Source organism: Dendrobates tinctorius, unplaced genomic scaffold, assembly GCF_039654945.1.
Source record: "Dendrobates tinctorius isolate UK_male_01 unplaced genomic scaffold, ASM3965494v1 ptg000211l, whole genome shotgun sequence".
Classification (NCBI taxonomy): domain Eukaryota; kingdom Metazoa; phylum Chordata; class Amphibia; order Anura; family Dendrobatidae; genus Dendrobates; species Dendrobates tinctorius.
The window spans coordinates 9415009-9431891 of record NW_027361878.1 but is presented as its reverse complement, the minus strand read 5'-3'; positions in this window follow the sequence as shown (position 1 = coordinate 9431891).

Genomic DNA, 16883 nt, shown 5'->3' with positions numbered 1-16883 from the left:
GTTCTGCAATCATCTCGTCATGTCTGAAACTCTGATCATGTGACCTTTCCTAGTATCCTGCACTGTCTGGTTCTGCAATCATCTCGTCATGTCTGAAACCTTGATCATGTGACGTTTCCTAAGATCCTGCACTGTCTGGTTCTGTGATCATCTCGTCATGTCTGAAACCCTGATCATGTGACTGCGCTCTGTGATCCTGGAGCATCTGAACTAGGAAGTTCTCCCCTGGTCCTGACCCGGAAGAGGAGGTGCTTTGCCCTATATTAGACCGCCCCTTCCTATGCTCAGGGCCTGAGTATTGTGTTGTGTCTCTGCATGGCTGCTTGGTCTGTGGGGCGCTCCCTCTATTCTGTGCCCTTGCACCTAGCTCTGTCGTGCGTCTCTGCACACGCTCCGTGCTCGTATTCCGTCTCTTGTCTTGTCTAGTGTTTGTCCTTCGTGCCATGTTTTATCCCTGCTCTGCTTTGCCTTGTAGTCCTTGTTTGCTCTGATTCTGTTTCGTGTTTCTGTCCTTGTTTCTTGTGTCGCCCTGCTTTGTGGCTACAGGTACCCTGCCTCTGTACCATGTCCCTGACGTGTCTCCTCACACGTGCAGGCCTCCGCTCTGAACCTCTCCCTGACGTGTCTCCTTACACGTACAGGCCTCCGTCTCTGTACCCTGCCCTGACGTGTCCTTACACGTACAGGTCTCCGTCTCTGTACCCTGCCCTGACTTGTCTCCCTACACGTGCAGGCCTTCGTCTCTGTCCCTGGCGTGTCTCTACCTGTGCAGGCCTCCGCTCTGAACCTCTCCCTGACGTGTCTCCTTACACGTGCAGGCCTCCGTCTCTGTACCCTGCCCTGACGTGTCTCCCTACATGTGCAGGCCTCTGTCTCTGTCCCTGGCGTGTCTCTACACGTGCAGGCCTCGCTCTGTACCTTGTCTAGTCCCAAGGTCCTCCCTTGGCCCGGCTGTGGGCTTCGGCCTACGCTCCGCTGCTAGACTGTCCCTGTCCCTGGCATGCTCTCCGCATGCGCAGGTCTCTGCCTCGTTCTTTGTCTTGTCCCTGTTGTTTCGTGTGCTCTTGCACATTTCGTACTAGGCTTTGCCATGCTGTCTCACATGTGGTTCTGTCCTGTACCCTTTGCCTAGCCCTGCCTTGTGGCTCCGTGCCTCCGTGCACGTGCCTGGTCGCTTGTGCCTGCCTGGTGTGCCTCAGCCATGCCGCCTCTAGCCGTGCTCGCCTGTGTGCCCCAGCCGTGCCTGGTCCAGTGCTATAGTGGTCTGGCTGCGTGGCCCCGCAGCGGTGCCGCCTCTAGTCGTGCCCGCTTGCAACTGCCATCGTCTGTACCACCTGCCGGTGCTCCCAGCCGTGGTCTCTGTGCCCACTTGCACTCACGCTGGTTCTCGCATTCTGCCTTTTTGTGCTACTCTTGCACAAAGCCTTTTGTCTCTTTTGCTCTTCTCTGACCCTAGTTTGCCTGCCGGATTCCATAACCTGCCGACCGCTGCCAGAGATCCGGACCTAGATGACTGCGGCCTGATGTCCGGAGCTGATGTCCGTAGCCAGATACCTGAACTCTGTCGGTCGATGCCAGCATTTGGATTCCGATGCCACCGTACCTTGTGTCTCTCCCTGGCATGCCCCTTGGCATGCGCAGGCCACCGTCCTGTGAACCTGACCCATCCCTGGCATGCCCCTTGGCATGCGCAGGCCACCGTCCTGTGAGCCTGACCTGTCCCTGGCATGCCCCTTGGCATGCGCAAACCTCTGTCCTGTGAACCTGATCCTGGCGTGTCCGTTGACACGCACCTTGTCACTAACTCTATCTTGTTTCCTTGCATGGAACCCTGGCTGACTTCTGGATGTCCGCATCCTGCCGATCACCCTCTGAGCTACAGACCCTGATGTCCTGGTTGATTGTGGACTGTTGTCCGGAGTCCGAGGTCCGCGTACCATCTGCACGTTCCATTCCTGGACCTCGGCGTGCCATTGCACGCACCCTGTTCCACGAACTGTGTGTGTTCACCTTTGCTCCTGTTGCACCCTGAAGAGTTCCTCAAGTCTTGGACCTCGGCGTGCTCTTGCACCCACCTTGCCTTATGTTCTGTGTGTCCACCTTTTGCACCTGTTGTACCTGAAGTCTTCCTTAATGAAGTTTCTTTGAATTAACGACTCGTCTTGCCTTGTCTTGTTTACATGAGCCGGCCATCTGGTCCAGCTGCCGAGGTGGCTCACCCCCTTGGTCTTGCCCCTGACACTCCCGGTATAGGGGGTGGTTCTCATTAGGTCAGCTCGCCCTAGGTGGGTGGGTGCCATGGCCCAGAGGGTCCACTCTTTCAAGAAAGAAACGACTCAGCGTAAGCTGACGCTCGTCACATTGAGGCTAATTTCCAAGATCCCAAATTTTAGTTGCAAATAGGTCTGATAATCTAGTATAGGGATCCTATGGTATCAGATAACGAGAGAGAGGAGGCGTCCCCAAATGAAACTCTTCAAGTTCTAAGGCTAGGTTCACACTTAGCATTATATCGGAATTTCTGTCAGAATCTCTGAAAAATGGGATTTCTGCATGTCGGAAAAAGAAAAATACTTTCTGGAGGCCATGCATTGACTCTATTGGCTTCACTTAAGTGAATGGCTCCAATGGGGCTATGTTGGGCTTTCCGTCAAAATCCGTTTTTTTTTAGATTCTGTTAAAACCCTTGATTAGTGCTCAGCAAGGAGCACGGTATAAGTGTGAATATCTCCTCGACTGTTTATGTGGGAATACATTGCAGAGTCAATATGCTCACAAAATATAGGGCTTAAAGTGAATGTCAGCAGGATTTCACCCCCCAAACTATTTATTTGCACATGTAGTTCTTTCAAAGAGAAGTCCTGAGATACCTTTATATAGCCAGTCGGTTCCTCTGTTCCTGAGAAATGAGCATTTGAATTGATATGCAAGGCTGAAGGACTAAGGTAGATCTGATACTAGGTCACTCCTCCTCTATTCCTTGCCCAGCACTGCCTCCTCCTGCTTGACTGACAGTCTCTATGCAAAGAAGCCATCAGTCAAGCAGGAAGAAGCAGTGCTGGATGGGGAATAGAGCTGGAGTGACAGAGGCTTCAAATATACCATAGTCCTCCATTCCTCATTTGCATATCAATTCAAATGCTGATTTCTCAGTAATGGAGGAACGGACTGGCCATGTAAAGGTATTGCTGGAATTGTCTTTGAAAGAGCTACATGTACATATAAATAGTTTTGGGGGTGAAATCCTGCATACAGATTCTCTTTAAGAATATGAATATCACTCTGGCTCTTCACATGTTATAAGAATATGTCAGCCATGCAGTATCAGACATTGGGAATATAAGAAATCCAATTTCAGCATAAAAGTGAAAAATGTAAAATATTTTCCTTAATTCTATTGTACACTGAATACTTATTTTCAGGTTTTTGCTTTTACCTTCCAGGAAGTAGTCACTTAAAATGATCATACATCGTGACTAGGATATGAACTGTTCCATCATGGTGTCAGATCAAGAAATCAAAAGATTCTACCATTCAACTTTATTTAATGTAATAAGTTTAATGTACTTTACTCATGAAAGACAATATAGTTTCTGTATGTATTAATAGTCATTTCAGTGCATATCTCGATGCACACCAGGTCTACAAGCTGTCTGTCTGGTCTTTAAATGGTGTGTACGTATATATACATTTAGGATTTTCTGTAAAAAGTATTGAGAAAATGACCTAAAATTGTGTAGGTAGGTCGCTCTTGTCTAGCAAAAACAGTGGTGGTCCGTCAAGGCCTGGACTTTACAAGACCTTCAAAGGTGTCCTGTGGTGTAAGATTCTTTAAGAGAATGTGCAAGCAGAACATGACCCATAAAGTTTTACATTATATATAATTTTTTTTATTTATTTCACAATTTTTATAAACAAAAATTCTAAAATTCTCGCATCATCTTTGCACTATTCAGAATACCCGCTAAGCTAAATATAAGGCCGCTATGTCATTTTCTGCAGAGATTACTAATCACTATCATGACAGGCAGATTTACAATAAAGTTAACACCTATATATAGGCACAGGATTCACCAATAAGGTTATGGTCACCTCTTCTGTTTCCATAAACAGTGACTTCTATACAAATCACAGGTAAAATAGAATTTAAAAATCTTTAAAAACAAAAAACATCAATTTTTTTTCAAAAAGGAATATGTGTCAGTAACGGGCTTCAATTATCAAAAAAAATAATATTGGTGATATATTGCATGCACATTCTGTAAATTGTGAGATGAGGCCTCCTTGAATCAGACCTGTTTTTCAGCACATTCCTTAGGGTACCGTTACACTTAGCGATGCACCAGCGATCCCAACAACGTTATGGATCGCTGGTGCATCGCTAAGTGCTCGCGAGTGAGCTGCCACACAGGCAGATCTCACCAGCGACATAGCAGCGTTCGGGGGTCGCTACTTACCTGTCAGACGCGGCGATCCTGACGTCCTCCCGCCCGCGTCCATGGGTCGCTCGTCGGCGCCACAGGAAGCCCAGCAGGAAGCGCCCGACGAGAACTGGTCCAGGACGTTCTCGCGCGATCAGCGATGAGCAGCGGGGAAGCTGGTCGGAGGTAAGTATCACATGTAGCGATATCGTTAGCAATATCGCTATAACGTCACAAAACCAGTGGCGTTACAGCAATATTGCTAGCGATATCGCTATGTGTAACGGGCCTTTTAGATCCCTTGATGAGATTGAGATCTGAGGAACTTGGAGACCAAGTCACCATGAACTCTTTATCTTGTTCCTTTAAACTACTCTTACAAAATGTTTGAGTTGTGGAAGGGAACATTAGTAGGGTATTGTAGACCTGCCACTCCACAATCAACACAGTCCTTCTTCCCCCTTCTTCGTCCCATAAGCATAAATAAGTCAGACAAGAATGCTGCTTGACGATGGAATATAACGGCCCCTGGAGCCTCTTTACTAAATAGCAATATTGTTAACAAAAGAAGACCTAAATATATATATATATATATATATATACTAGAGGTGGGCCCAATGCTATCGCATCTGAAGGGCAGTGTGTGTGTGGGGTGTGTGTCCCGCCGCTGCCTGCCCACCCACCTTCGTGCAGTCACAGCCGTCCGGAAAGACGGTGGTTTGCTGCCTGTGCTGGAGATGGGGTGCAGCGCCACCAGAGGATGCCCACACCCCATCTCCAGCACAGGCCGCAAGCCACGGTCTTTCCTGCCGGCAGTGACTGCACGGAGGTGGGTGGGCAGGCAATGGCAGGATCCGGCGCATGTAGTCAGGCGGCGGGTCCAGTGGCGGCGGCGGGGGGTCGGTGTGGGTGTCCCGCTGGTGGTACTGTGGAAGGGCCTGGTACCACCAGCAGGTGCCATATTGGAATACCCATCACTTGGGTATTCCAATATGGTGGACGGCATACTTCCGGTGCAACGCGATGGATTGCGGGATTCGAGGACGTCGTTACTGTGATTGATGGTTGAAAAAAGAATGTTCTCAGTGGGATAGCAAAATAATAATCTTGTAGTTATGATACCTTTTAATGGCTAACAAAAATAAGATACATTTTGTTACAAAGCAAGCTTTCGAGACTTCTTAGGTCTATGCGTCAGGCATGGTATAACAAAGTATGTGAAGAACCACAAATACATGCACAAAAAGAGCAGAGGCATGGTATGATAAATGGACATTTACATAAACACATGGAGCTTAGGCAGTGAATGCTTAATTATATTAGTAGTGTGAAAGTTTTAAAGTCCCAATATCTATGTAAGATCAGAGTCCTGGTGCCCTCAATGTCTCTGGAGCAAATTCTCCAGATTTTGGAGTAAGTCATAAGTCCTCGTCAGGTCCTCAGTCATAAAAGGTCTGTGTACTCAGAGTCATCAGAGGTCTGTGTACAGATTCTACTACAAACCTTCTGGATTTCATACCTGAAAATCTTAGGATAGGAATCTTCTATATGCTTCCCAAGATTCATAAGCTAGCCTAGATAGGTCAATCATCTCAGTGGTGGGAACAGTTAATGAAAAAATCCCAGGGTGGGAAGAAAATGTTCTTAAACCACTGGTAAGGAAAACAGCCAGCTATTTACAGGACACCATGGACCTTTTAAAAAGATATCTACAATAGGTCCTCTCCCCAAGTGTCATCTTAGCCATCATGGATGTGGAATTCTAACATCCCATATGGAGATGAACTATTTGCCTGCCAAATGATTCTTGAAGCTAATGGCATCCCTTCTGAGTTTGTATTATGTCTCACCAGATTTATCCTCACAACTTTTTCTCTTTAGGAAGAGAGCAATATCTACAACGCATTGGAAATGCTATGGGCATCAAAATGGCACCCCGGTATGTCAACTTTTTCATGGCTGAACTGGAAAATGACTTTTTAGCATCCCGCTTCATCAAACCCTTGAACTATTTCTGTTACATTGATGACATCTTAATAATCTGGACTGAGTTTGAACAAGAACTTCTAAAATTCCATGACAAATTCAATATATTTCATCCCACCAGAAACTTGACATTGGACCACTCAAAAATGGAAACCGGCTTCCTTGATACCACCATAAAAATTCAAAATAGTTCACTCCAGACATCGGTGAATCGGAAACCAATTGACAGTTTAAATCCGAAACACATTAAAAAGTCCATCGTCAACAGCCAGGCCCTAAGATATAATTTTACCTGTTCCAACCCAATGGACAGCGATGAACACTGAACCTATCTTAAAGAGACATTTTTAAACCAAGGCTACACCCTACCTCCATTGATGATCAGATCATTAGAGCCACAAGGATTCATAGAAGTCAATTACTTCAATACAGAAAAAAAGGAAAATTATCAAGTACCTCTGGTGGTAACCTACAGCTTACAGCCTCACGTGTTTACTGCAGAGAGAGGAGCCAGGAGATTGGAGCGTCTGATTTCACATACTCTTGCAATATTTAGAAGCACGTCTCCCTCATATTAAATGGTGCAAGTTTCTGTTGACAGTGCAGGGGTTAAACTGTTCAGCTTTGAGTCTCTGAAGCTTCCTTCCTGCTTGGAGGATCTCAGCTGTACAGTATTAGTCACTCCGCTCTTCTATATATTCTCTCCTATGGCAATCCAGTGTTAACTCTTGAACTGCCTGGTGAGGAGTGGAGGAGTCAGTGTTCGGTACAGGTATTTTGGAGAGTTGTTCTGAGACTGTTGCTTGGCACTTTGGCTGTGTGTGTAAAGTCTCAATTGTCATGGTTATGACATGGTTAATGTCCTGGTTTCTCAGGGTTAATGTTGCTGGCCTCCCTTTGGATCTGGGAGGGGTATTTATAATCACTCCAGACTAGGATTCCCTGTCAGCTATACTGTTATTCTGGCTGTGTGACTCACCCCCCTGGTGTGCTTGTAAACTGCATTGCTTGATTCCCGTGTATGACCCGGTCTGTCCCCTTACTCTGTTCTCTGTCTCACGTTTTGGTACTATTGTCTTCTCTGGTTCTGACCTCCTGGCTTGGTTATCGTTACTCCGTTACCGTTTGCCCCTTTTGTACCGTCTATTGCCCGTTCTGGTTTTCTGATCTATTGCTAAGTCCTGACTATCCACTCTGTCTAACCCTTTGGTACTGTCCTGCTATCTCATGCTTTGACCCCGGCTTGATCTGGTTTAAGTCCCTGTCTATGCCCCTTGGTAACTTGTTCCGTAGTTACCTTTCTAGGAGTTTCCCTGCAGCTCCTAGCTCTGTGGAGTTTAGGCCACACCCCCAGCAGTCACGTGCTTCAGGTCCTGATAGTCTGAACAGGGCCGCCATCAGGGCATTACTGCCCTTACTACTGTATGGGGCCCCATGAACAGTAGCAAAAAGAGGGGCCCAGATGCGCTGGCAGCCCGGGCCCTCCTCTCTTGATACTGCTGTTTGGGCTACAGGTGCAATAGTTCATGGCCGCTGCAAGCCAGATACATAACAACACTGCCGTGATTTAAAGATACACCTACAGTGTTGTTAGTGAATGCAGTGGCCAGAAATCGGTGCTGTACCTTTAAAGCAGCAGCAGGACCAAGTGCATCATGGTCCGGATCCTGGTCAGGTGACACACTGCGCGCTCTTCTTCATTCTGGAGCAGAGCAGCAACATGTCACGTTTCTGGGAGACAGAAGATGCTGAAATCGGCGATGAGGCCGAGGAGGCGGGCAGTGTGTGAGGAATTGGAGGAAGTTGCAGAGGGGAGTGAGGTGAGGAGATGGGAGGCTGCTGAGGAGATGGGAGACTGCTGAGGAGATGGGAGGCTGCTGAGGAGAGGAGATGGGAGGCTGCTGAGGTGTGGAGATGGAGGCTGCTGAGGAGATGGGAGGCTGCTGAGGAGATGGGAGGCTGCTGAGGTGTGGAGATGGGAGGCTGCTGAGGAGATGGGAGGCTGCTGAGGAGATGGGAGGCTGCTGAGGAGATGGGAGACTGCTGAGGTGAGGAGATGTGAGGCTGCTGAGGTGTGGAGATGGGAGGCTGGTGTGGAGATGGGAGGCTGGTGTGGAGATGGGAGGCTGCTGAGGAGATGGGAGGCTGCTGAGGAGATGGGAGGCTGCTGAGGTGTGGAGATGGGAGGCTGCTGAGGTGAGATGGGAGGCTGCTGAGGAGATGGGAGGCTGCTGAGGAGATGGGAGGCTGCTGAGGTGTGGAGATGGGAGGCTGCTGACGTGTGGAGATGGGAGGCTGCTGAGGTGAGGAGATGGGAGGCTGCTGAGGAGAGGAGATGGGAGGCTGCTGAGGAGAGGAGATGGGAGGCTGCTGAGGTGTGGAGATGGGAGGCTGCTGAGGTGTGGAGATGGAGGCTGCGGAGGAGATGGGAGGCTGCTGAGGAGATGGGAGGCTGCTGAGGAGATGGGAGGCTGCTGAGGAGATGGGAGGCTGCTGAGGTGAGGAGATGTGAGGCTGCTGAGGTGTGGAGATGGGATGCTGTTGAGGAGATGGGAGGCTGCTGAGGTGTGGAGATGGGAGGCTGCTGAGGAGATGGGAGACTGCTGAGGTGTGGAGATGGAGGCTGCTGAGGAGATGGGAGGCTGCTGAGGTGTGGAGATGGGAGGCTGCTGAGGTGTGGAGATGGGAGGCTGCTGAGGAGATGGGAGGCTGCTGAGGAGATGGGATGTGAGGCTGCTGAGGTGTGGAGATGGGAGGCTGTTGAGGAGATGGGAGGCTGCTGAGGTGTGGAGATGGGAGGCTGCTGACGTGTGGAGATGGGAGGCTGCTGAGGTGAGGAGATGGGAGGCTGCTGAGGAGAGGAGATGGGAGGCTGCTGAGGAGAGGAGATGGGAGGCTGCTGAGGAGAGGAGATGGGAGGCTGCTGAGGTGTGGAGATGGGAGGCTGCTGAGGTGTGGAGATGGAGGCTGCGGAGGAGATGGGAGGCTGCTGAGGAGATGGGAGGCTGCTGAGGAGATGGGAGGCTGCTGAGGAGATGGGAGGCTGCTGAGGAGATGGGAGGCTGCTGAGGTGAGGAGATGTGAGGCTGCTGAGGTGTGGAGATGGGAGGCTGTTGAGGAGATGGGAGGCTGCTGAGGTGTGGAGATGGGAGGCTGCTGAGGAGATGGGAGACTGCTGAGGTGTGGAGATGGAGGCTGCTGAGGAGATGGGAGGCTGCTGAGGAGATGGGAGGCTGCTGAGGTGTGGAGATGGGAGGCTGCTGAGGTGTGGAGATGGGAGGCTGCTGAGGAGATGGGAGGCTGCTGAGGAGATGGGATGTGAGGCTGCTGAGGTGTGGAGATGGGAGGCTGTTGAGGAGATGGGAGGCTGCTGAGGTGTGGAGATGGGAGGCTGCTGAGGAGATGGGAGGCTGCTGAGGTGTGGAGATGGGAGGCTGCTGAGGTGAGATGGGAGGCTGCTGAGGAGATGGGAGGCTGCTGAGGAGATGGGAGGCTGCTGAGGAGATGGGAGGCTGCTGAGGTGTGGAGATGGGAGGCTGCTGAGGTGTGGAGATGGGAGGCTGCTGACGTGTGGAGATGGGAGGCTGCTGAGGTGAGGAGATGGGAGGCTGCTGAGGTGAGGAGATGGGAGGCTGCTGAAGAGATGGGAGGCTGCTGAGGTGAGGAGATGGGAGGCTGCTGAGGTGGGGAGATGGGAGGCTGCTGAGGAGATGGGAGGCTGCTGTGGAGATGGGAGGCTGCTGAGGAGATGGGAGGCTGCTGAGGAGATGGGAGGCTGCTGAGGTGATGGGAGGATGCTGAGGAGATGGGAGGCTGCTGAGGTGTGGAGATGGGAGGCTGCTGAGGTGTGGAGATGGGAGGCTGCTGAGGTGAGGAGATGGGAGGCTGCTGAGGTGAGGAGATGGGAGGCTGCTGAGGTGAGGAGATGGGAGGCTGCTGAGGTGGAGATGGGAGGCTGCTGAGGTGGAGATGGGAGGCTGCTGAGGTGTGGAGATGGGAGGCTGCTGAGGTGAGGAGATGGGAGGCTGCTGAGGTGTGGAGATGGGAGGCTGCTGAGGTGTGGAGATGGGAGGCTGCTGAGGTGTGGAGATGGGAGGCTGCTGAGGTGTGGAGATGGGAGGCTGCTGAGGTGAGGAGATGGGAGGCTGCTGAGGTGTGGAGATGGGAGGCTGCTGAGGTGTGGAGATGGTAGGCACCCAAGGTGAGGAGATGGGAGGCTGCTGAGGTGAGAAGATGGGAGGCTGCTGAGGTGAGGAGATGGGAGGCTGCTGAGGAGAGGAGATGGGAGGCTGCTGAGGAGAGGAGATGGGAGGCTGCTGAGGTGTGGAGATGGGAGGCTGCTGAGGTGTGGAGATGGGAGGCTGCTGAGGTGTGGAGATGGGAGGCTGCTGAGGTGTGGAGATGGTAGGCTGCTGAGGTGAGGAGATGGGAGGCTGCTGAGGTGAGGAGATGGGAGGCTGCTGAGGTGTGGAAATGGGAGGCTGCTGAGGTGTGGAGATGGGAGGCTGCTGAGGAGAGGAGATGGGAGGCTGCTGAGGTGTGGAGATGGGAGGCTGCTGAGGTGTGGAGATGGGAGGCTGCTGAGGAGAGGAGATGGGAGGCTGCTGAGGTGTGGAGATGGGAGGCTGCTGAGGAGAGGAGATGGGAGGCTGCTGAGGAGAGGAGATGGGAGGCTGCTGAGGAGAGGAGATGGAGGCTGCTGAGGTGTGGAGATGGGAGGCTGCTGAGGAGATGGGAGGCTGCTGAGGTGTGGAGATGGGAGGCTGCTGAGGTGTGGAGATGGGAGGCTGCTGAGGGGAGGAGATGGGAGGCTGCTGAGGGGAGGAGATGGGAGGCTGCTGAGGTGAGGAGATGGGAGGCTGCTGAGGACATGGGACGCTGCTGAGGAGATGGGAGGCTGCTGATGAGTGGAGATGGGAAGCTGCTGAGGAGAGGAGATGGGAGGCTGCTGAGGTGTGGAGATGGGAGGCTGCTGAGGTGTGGAGATGGGAGGCTGCTGAGGTGTGGAGATGGTAGGCTGCTGAGGTGAGGAGATGGGAGGCTGCTGAGGTGTGGAGATGGGAGGCTGCTGAGGTGTGGAGATGGGAGGATGCTGAGGTGTGGAGATGGTAGGCTGCTGAGGTGAGGAGATGGGAGGCTGCTGAGGTGTGGAGATGGGAGGCTGCTGAGGTGTGGAGATGGGAGGCTGCTGAGGAGAGGAGATGGGAAGCTGCTGAGGTGTGGAGATGGGAGGCTGCCTAGGAAAGGAGATGGGAGGCTGCTGAGGAGAGGAGAGGGGAGGCTGCTGAGGTGTGGAGATGGGAGGCTGCTGAGGAGAGGAGATGGGAGGCTGCTGAGGTGTGGAGATGGGAGGCTGCTGAGGTGTGGAGATGGGAGGCTGCTGAGGTGAGGAGATGGGAGGCTGCTGAGGTGAGGAGATGGGAGGCTGCTGAGGAGAGGAGATGGGAGGCTGCTGAGGTGTGGAGATGGGAGGCTGCTGACGTGAGGAGATGGGAGGCTGCTGAGGTGTGGAGATGGGAGGCTGCTGAGGAGAGGAGATGGGAGGCTGCTGAGGTGTGGAGATGGGAGGCTGCTGAGGAGAGGAGATGGGAGGCTGCTGAGGAGAGGAGATGGGAGGCTGCTGAGGAGAGGAGATGGGAGGCTGCTGAGGTGTGGAGATGGGAGGCTGCTGAGGAGATGGGAGGCTGCTGAGGAGATGGGAGGCTGCTGAGGTGTGGAGATGGGAGGCTGCTGAGGTGTGGAGATGGGAGGCTGCTGAGGTGTGGAGATGGGAGGCTGCTGAGGGGAGGAGATGGGAGACTGCTGAGGTGAGGAGATGGGAGACTGCTGAGGTGAGGAGATGGGAGGCTGCTGAGGACATGGGAGGCTGCTGAGGAGATGGGAGGCTGCTGAGGACATGGGAGGCTGCTGAGGAGATGGGAGGCTGCTGATGAGTGGAGATGGGAAGCTGCTGAGGAGAGGAGATGGGAGGCTGCTGAGGTGTGGAGATGGGAGGCTGCTGAGGTGTGGAGATGGGAGGCTGCTGAGGTGTGGAGATGGGAGGCTGCTGAGGTGTGGAGATGGTAGGCTGCTGAGGTGAGGAGATGGGAGGCTGCTGAGGTGAGGAGATGGGAGGCTGCTGAGGTGAGGAGATGGGAGGCTGCTGAGGTGAGGAGATGGGAGGCTGCTGAGGAGTGGAGATGGGAGGCTGCTGAGGAGTGGAGATGGGAGGCTGCTGAGGAGAGGAGGTGGGAGGCTGCTGAGGAGAGGAGATGGGAGGCTGCTGAGAAGAGGAGATGGGAGGCTGCTGAGGTGTGGAGATGGGAGGCTGCTGAGGTGTGGAGATGGGAGGCTGATGAGGTGTGGAGATGGGAGGCTGCTGAGGAGAGGAGATGGGAGGCTGCTGAGGAGAGGAGATGGGAGGCTGCTGAGGAGAGGAGATGGGAGGCTGCTGAGGAGAGGAGATGGGAGGCTGCTGAGGTGTGGAGATGGGAGGCTGCTGAGGTGTGGAGATGGGAGGCTGCTGAGGTGTGGAGATGGGAGGCTGCTGAGGTGTGGAGATGGGAGGCTGCTTAGGTGAGGAGATGGGAGGCTGCTGAGGTGTGGAGATGGGAGGCTGCTGAGGTGAGGAGAAGGGAGGCTGCTGAGGTGAGGAGATGGGAGGCTGCTGAGGTGAGGAGATGGGAGGCTGCTGAGGTGTGGAGATGGGAGGCTGCTGAGGTGAGGAGATGGGAGGCTGCTGAGGTGTGGAGATGGGAGGCTGCTGAAGTGAGGAGATGGGAGGCTGCTGAGGTGAGGAGATGGGAGGCTGCTGAGGTGAGGAGATGGGAGGCTGCTGAGGAGATGGGAGGCTGCTGAGGAGATGGGAGGCTGCTGAGGAGATGGGAGGCTGCTGAGGTGAGGAGATGGGAGGCTGCTGAGGTGTGGAGATGGGAGGCTGCTGAGGTGAGGAGATGGGAGGCTGCTGAGGTGTGGAGATGGGAGGCTGCTGAGGTGAGGAGATGGGAGGCTGCTGAGGAGATGGGAGGCTGCTGAGGTGTGGAGATGGGAGGCTGCGGAGGTGAGGAGATGGGAGGCTGCTGTGGTGTGGAGATGGGAGGCTGCTGACGTGTGGAGATGGGAGGCTGCTGAGGTGTGGAGATGGGAGGCTGCTGAGGTGTGGAGATGGGAGGCTGCTGATGTGAGGAGATGGGAGGCTGCTGAAGAGATGGGAGGCTGCTGAGGTGTGGAGATGGGAGGCTGCTGAGGTGTGGAGATGGGAGGCTGCTGAGGTGTGGAGATGGGAGGCTGCTGAGGTGTGGAGATGGGAGGCTGCTGAGGTGAGGAGATGGGAGGCTGCTGAGGTGTGGAGATTGGAGGCTGCTGAGGTGAGGAGATGGGAGGCTGCTGAGGTGAGGAGATGGGAGGCTGCTGAGGTGAGGAGATGGGAGGCTGCTGAGGAGATGGGAGGCTGCTGAGGAGATGGGAGGCTGCTGAGGAGATGGGAGGCTGCTGAGGTGAGGAGATGGGAGGCTGCTGAGGTGTGGAGATGGGAGGCTGCTGAGGTGAGGAGATGGGAGGCTGCTGAGGTGTGGAGATGGGAGGCTGCTGAGGTGAGGAGATGGGAGGCTGCTGAGGTGAGGAGATGGGAGGCTGCTGAGGTGTGGAGATGGGAGGCTGCTGAGGTGTGGAGATGGGAGGCTGCTGAGGTGAGGAGATGGGAGGCTGCTGAGGAGATGGGAGGCTGCTGAGGTGTGGAGATGGGAGGCTGCGGAGGTGAGGAGATGGGAGGCTGCTGAGGTGTGGAGATGGGAGGCTGCTGAGGTGTGGAGATGGGAGGCTGCTGTGGTGTGGAGATGGGAGGCTGCTGTGGTGTGGAGATGGGAGGCTGCTGTGGTGTGGAGATGGGAGGCTGCTGAGGTGTGGAGATGGGAGGCTGCTGAGGTGTGGAGATGGGAGGCTGCTGATGTGAGGAGATGGGAGGCTGCTGACGTGTGGAGATGGGAGGCTGCTGACGTGTGGAGATGGGAGGCTGCTGAGGTGTGGAGATGGGAGGCTGCTGAGGTGTGGAGATGGGAGGCTGCTGAGGTGTGGAGATGGGAGGCTGCTGAGGTGTGGAGATGGGAGGCTGCTGAGGTGTGGAGATGGGAGGCTGCTGAGGAGAGGAGATGGGAGGCTGCTGAGGTGTGGAGATGGGAGGCTGCTGAGGTGTGGAGATGGGAGGCTGCTGAGGTGTGGAGATGGGAGGCTGCTGAGGTGTGGAGATGGGAGGCTGCTGAGGTGTGGAGATGGGAGGCTGCTGAGGTGAGGAGATGGGAGGCTGCTGAGGTGAGGAGATGGGAGGCTGCTGAGGTGAGGAGATGGGAGGCTGCTGAGGTGAGGAGATGGGAGGCTGCTGAGGTGTGGAGATGGGAGGCTGCTGAGGTGAGCAGATGGGAGGCTGCTGAGGTGAGGAGATGGGAGGCTGCTGAGGTGAGGAGATGGGAGGCTGCTGAGGTGAGGAGATGGGAGGCTGCTGAGGTGAGGAGATGGGAGGCTGCTGAGGTGAGGAGATGGGAGGCTGCTGAGGAGATGGGAGGCTGCTGAGGAGATGGGAGGCTGCTGAGGAGATGGGAGGCTGCTGAGGTGAGGAGATGGGAGGCTGCTGAGGAGATGGGAGGCTGCTGAGGAGATGGGAGGCTGCTGAGGTGAGGAGATGGGAGGCTGCTGAGGTGAGGAGATGGGAGGCTGCTGAGGTGTGGAGATGGGAGGCTGCTGAGGTGAGGAGATGGGAGGCTGCTGAGGTGAGATGGGAGGCTGCTGAGGTGAGGAGATGGGAGGCTGCTCAGGAGATGGGAGGCTGCTGAGGTGTGGAGATGGGAGGCTGCGGAGGTGAGGAGATTGGAGGCTGCTGAGGTGTGGAGATGGGAGGCTGCTGAGGTGTGGAGATGGAAGGCTGCTGAGGTGAGGAGATGGGAGGCTGCTGACGTGTGGAGATGGGAGGCTGCTGAGGTGTGGAGATGGGAGGCTGCTGAGGTGTGGAGATGGGGAGATGGGAGGCTGCTGAAACGACCTAAAAAATTCTAGAATTCCTTTTCAATTTCACCGCACTTTGAATTTTTTTCCCATTTTTCAGTACGCTATTTGATAAAGCCAGTCATGTCATTCAAAAGCACGACTCGTCCTGCAAAAAACAAGCCCTCACACGGCCATATTGATGGAAAAATACAAAGTGGGTATATATGACTGGGAAACATCTTTATTTGGGAAATTGTGGTGCATGGACTGGGCGCCGATCTCCTCGCCTGCATCCTCATACATGCTGTGAGGCTGCTGAGCTCTAGTCAGGAGACCCGCGGTCCGTCCATGCACTGCGGTCCGAGTGCAGATCGATATCCACCGACAGCTTCATACATGTACAGAAAACAATACAATAATCTGCAATCAGAAATACAGATTATAAAAAAAAGTCTCAATCTGGTTTCAATTATTTTTAAAAAAAGTCTGTGACGCATTTCCTTAAAGAAAAAGAAAAATATACCTAAACAGAGTATTGGGTATTTTAACAAATGATTAATAAGTTACAGTAGAGTAGAGCTCATCCAGAAGAGTCTACCTTGTGGTGGTGGCTTAAAATTCTTTTGGCCAGAACAAAAGCTGCCGGCTATATGTATGATCTGGGAAATGTTAATGTGTGATTGGTGAGGACGGGTGCAGAAGTGGAGTTTTTCCAAGAGTGGGCAGTGGGACTCTGGAAGATTTGAGGGGTGGAGGCACGGCTGGGGTGGAGCCTGGACGGAGTCTCAAGGGGACCCAAACATTTTTACAGTATGGGGCCCTGAAATTCCTAATGGCAGCCCTGAGTCTGAAGCACGCATCGTCACCGCTGCTGCCCTGCTCCACAGGTATCTTTGAGCACTGTTTTTGTACTCAGGACACGCGCACTGGCTCAGTGAGCAAGTGCAGTGCGGTGTTTCTGACACCCATCCTCTCCTATTTTGTGTGCCTTATTTACATCTTTGGTGTTCCCCTCTGTTGTCAGTCAGTGCATATTTTGTATGATTGGTATTTTTATTTATCCCTGTACATCTTTCCTTGTTTGTCTGGTTTAGAAACATATACAATGATGGGGGACATATACCAGGATGAGGGACATATACCAGAAAGGGGGACATATACCAGGATGAGGAGCATAGACCAGGATGGTGAACATATGCCAGGCCAGGATGGGGGAACATATACCAGGATGCGGGACATATACAAGGACATATACCAGAAAAGGACACATATACCAGGTTGTGGAGCATGTACCAGGACGGGGAACATATGCCAGGATGGGGGAAAATATATCAGAATGAGAGACATATATGCCAGGATGAGGAACACATAAAATATAGGGGACCATGATGGGGGCATATACTGTATATACCTGAAAGGGACCCAGGATTATATTACTACATAATGGGTGAGGGGGGCAACTCGTATGTCTTTATTGAAATTACAACACCACAGGGGCTCATACATGTGACCTGGAGGGTC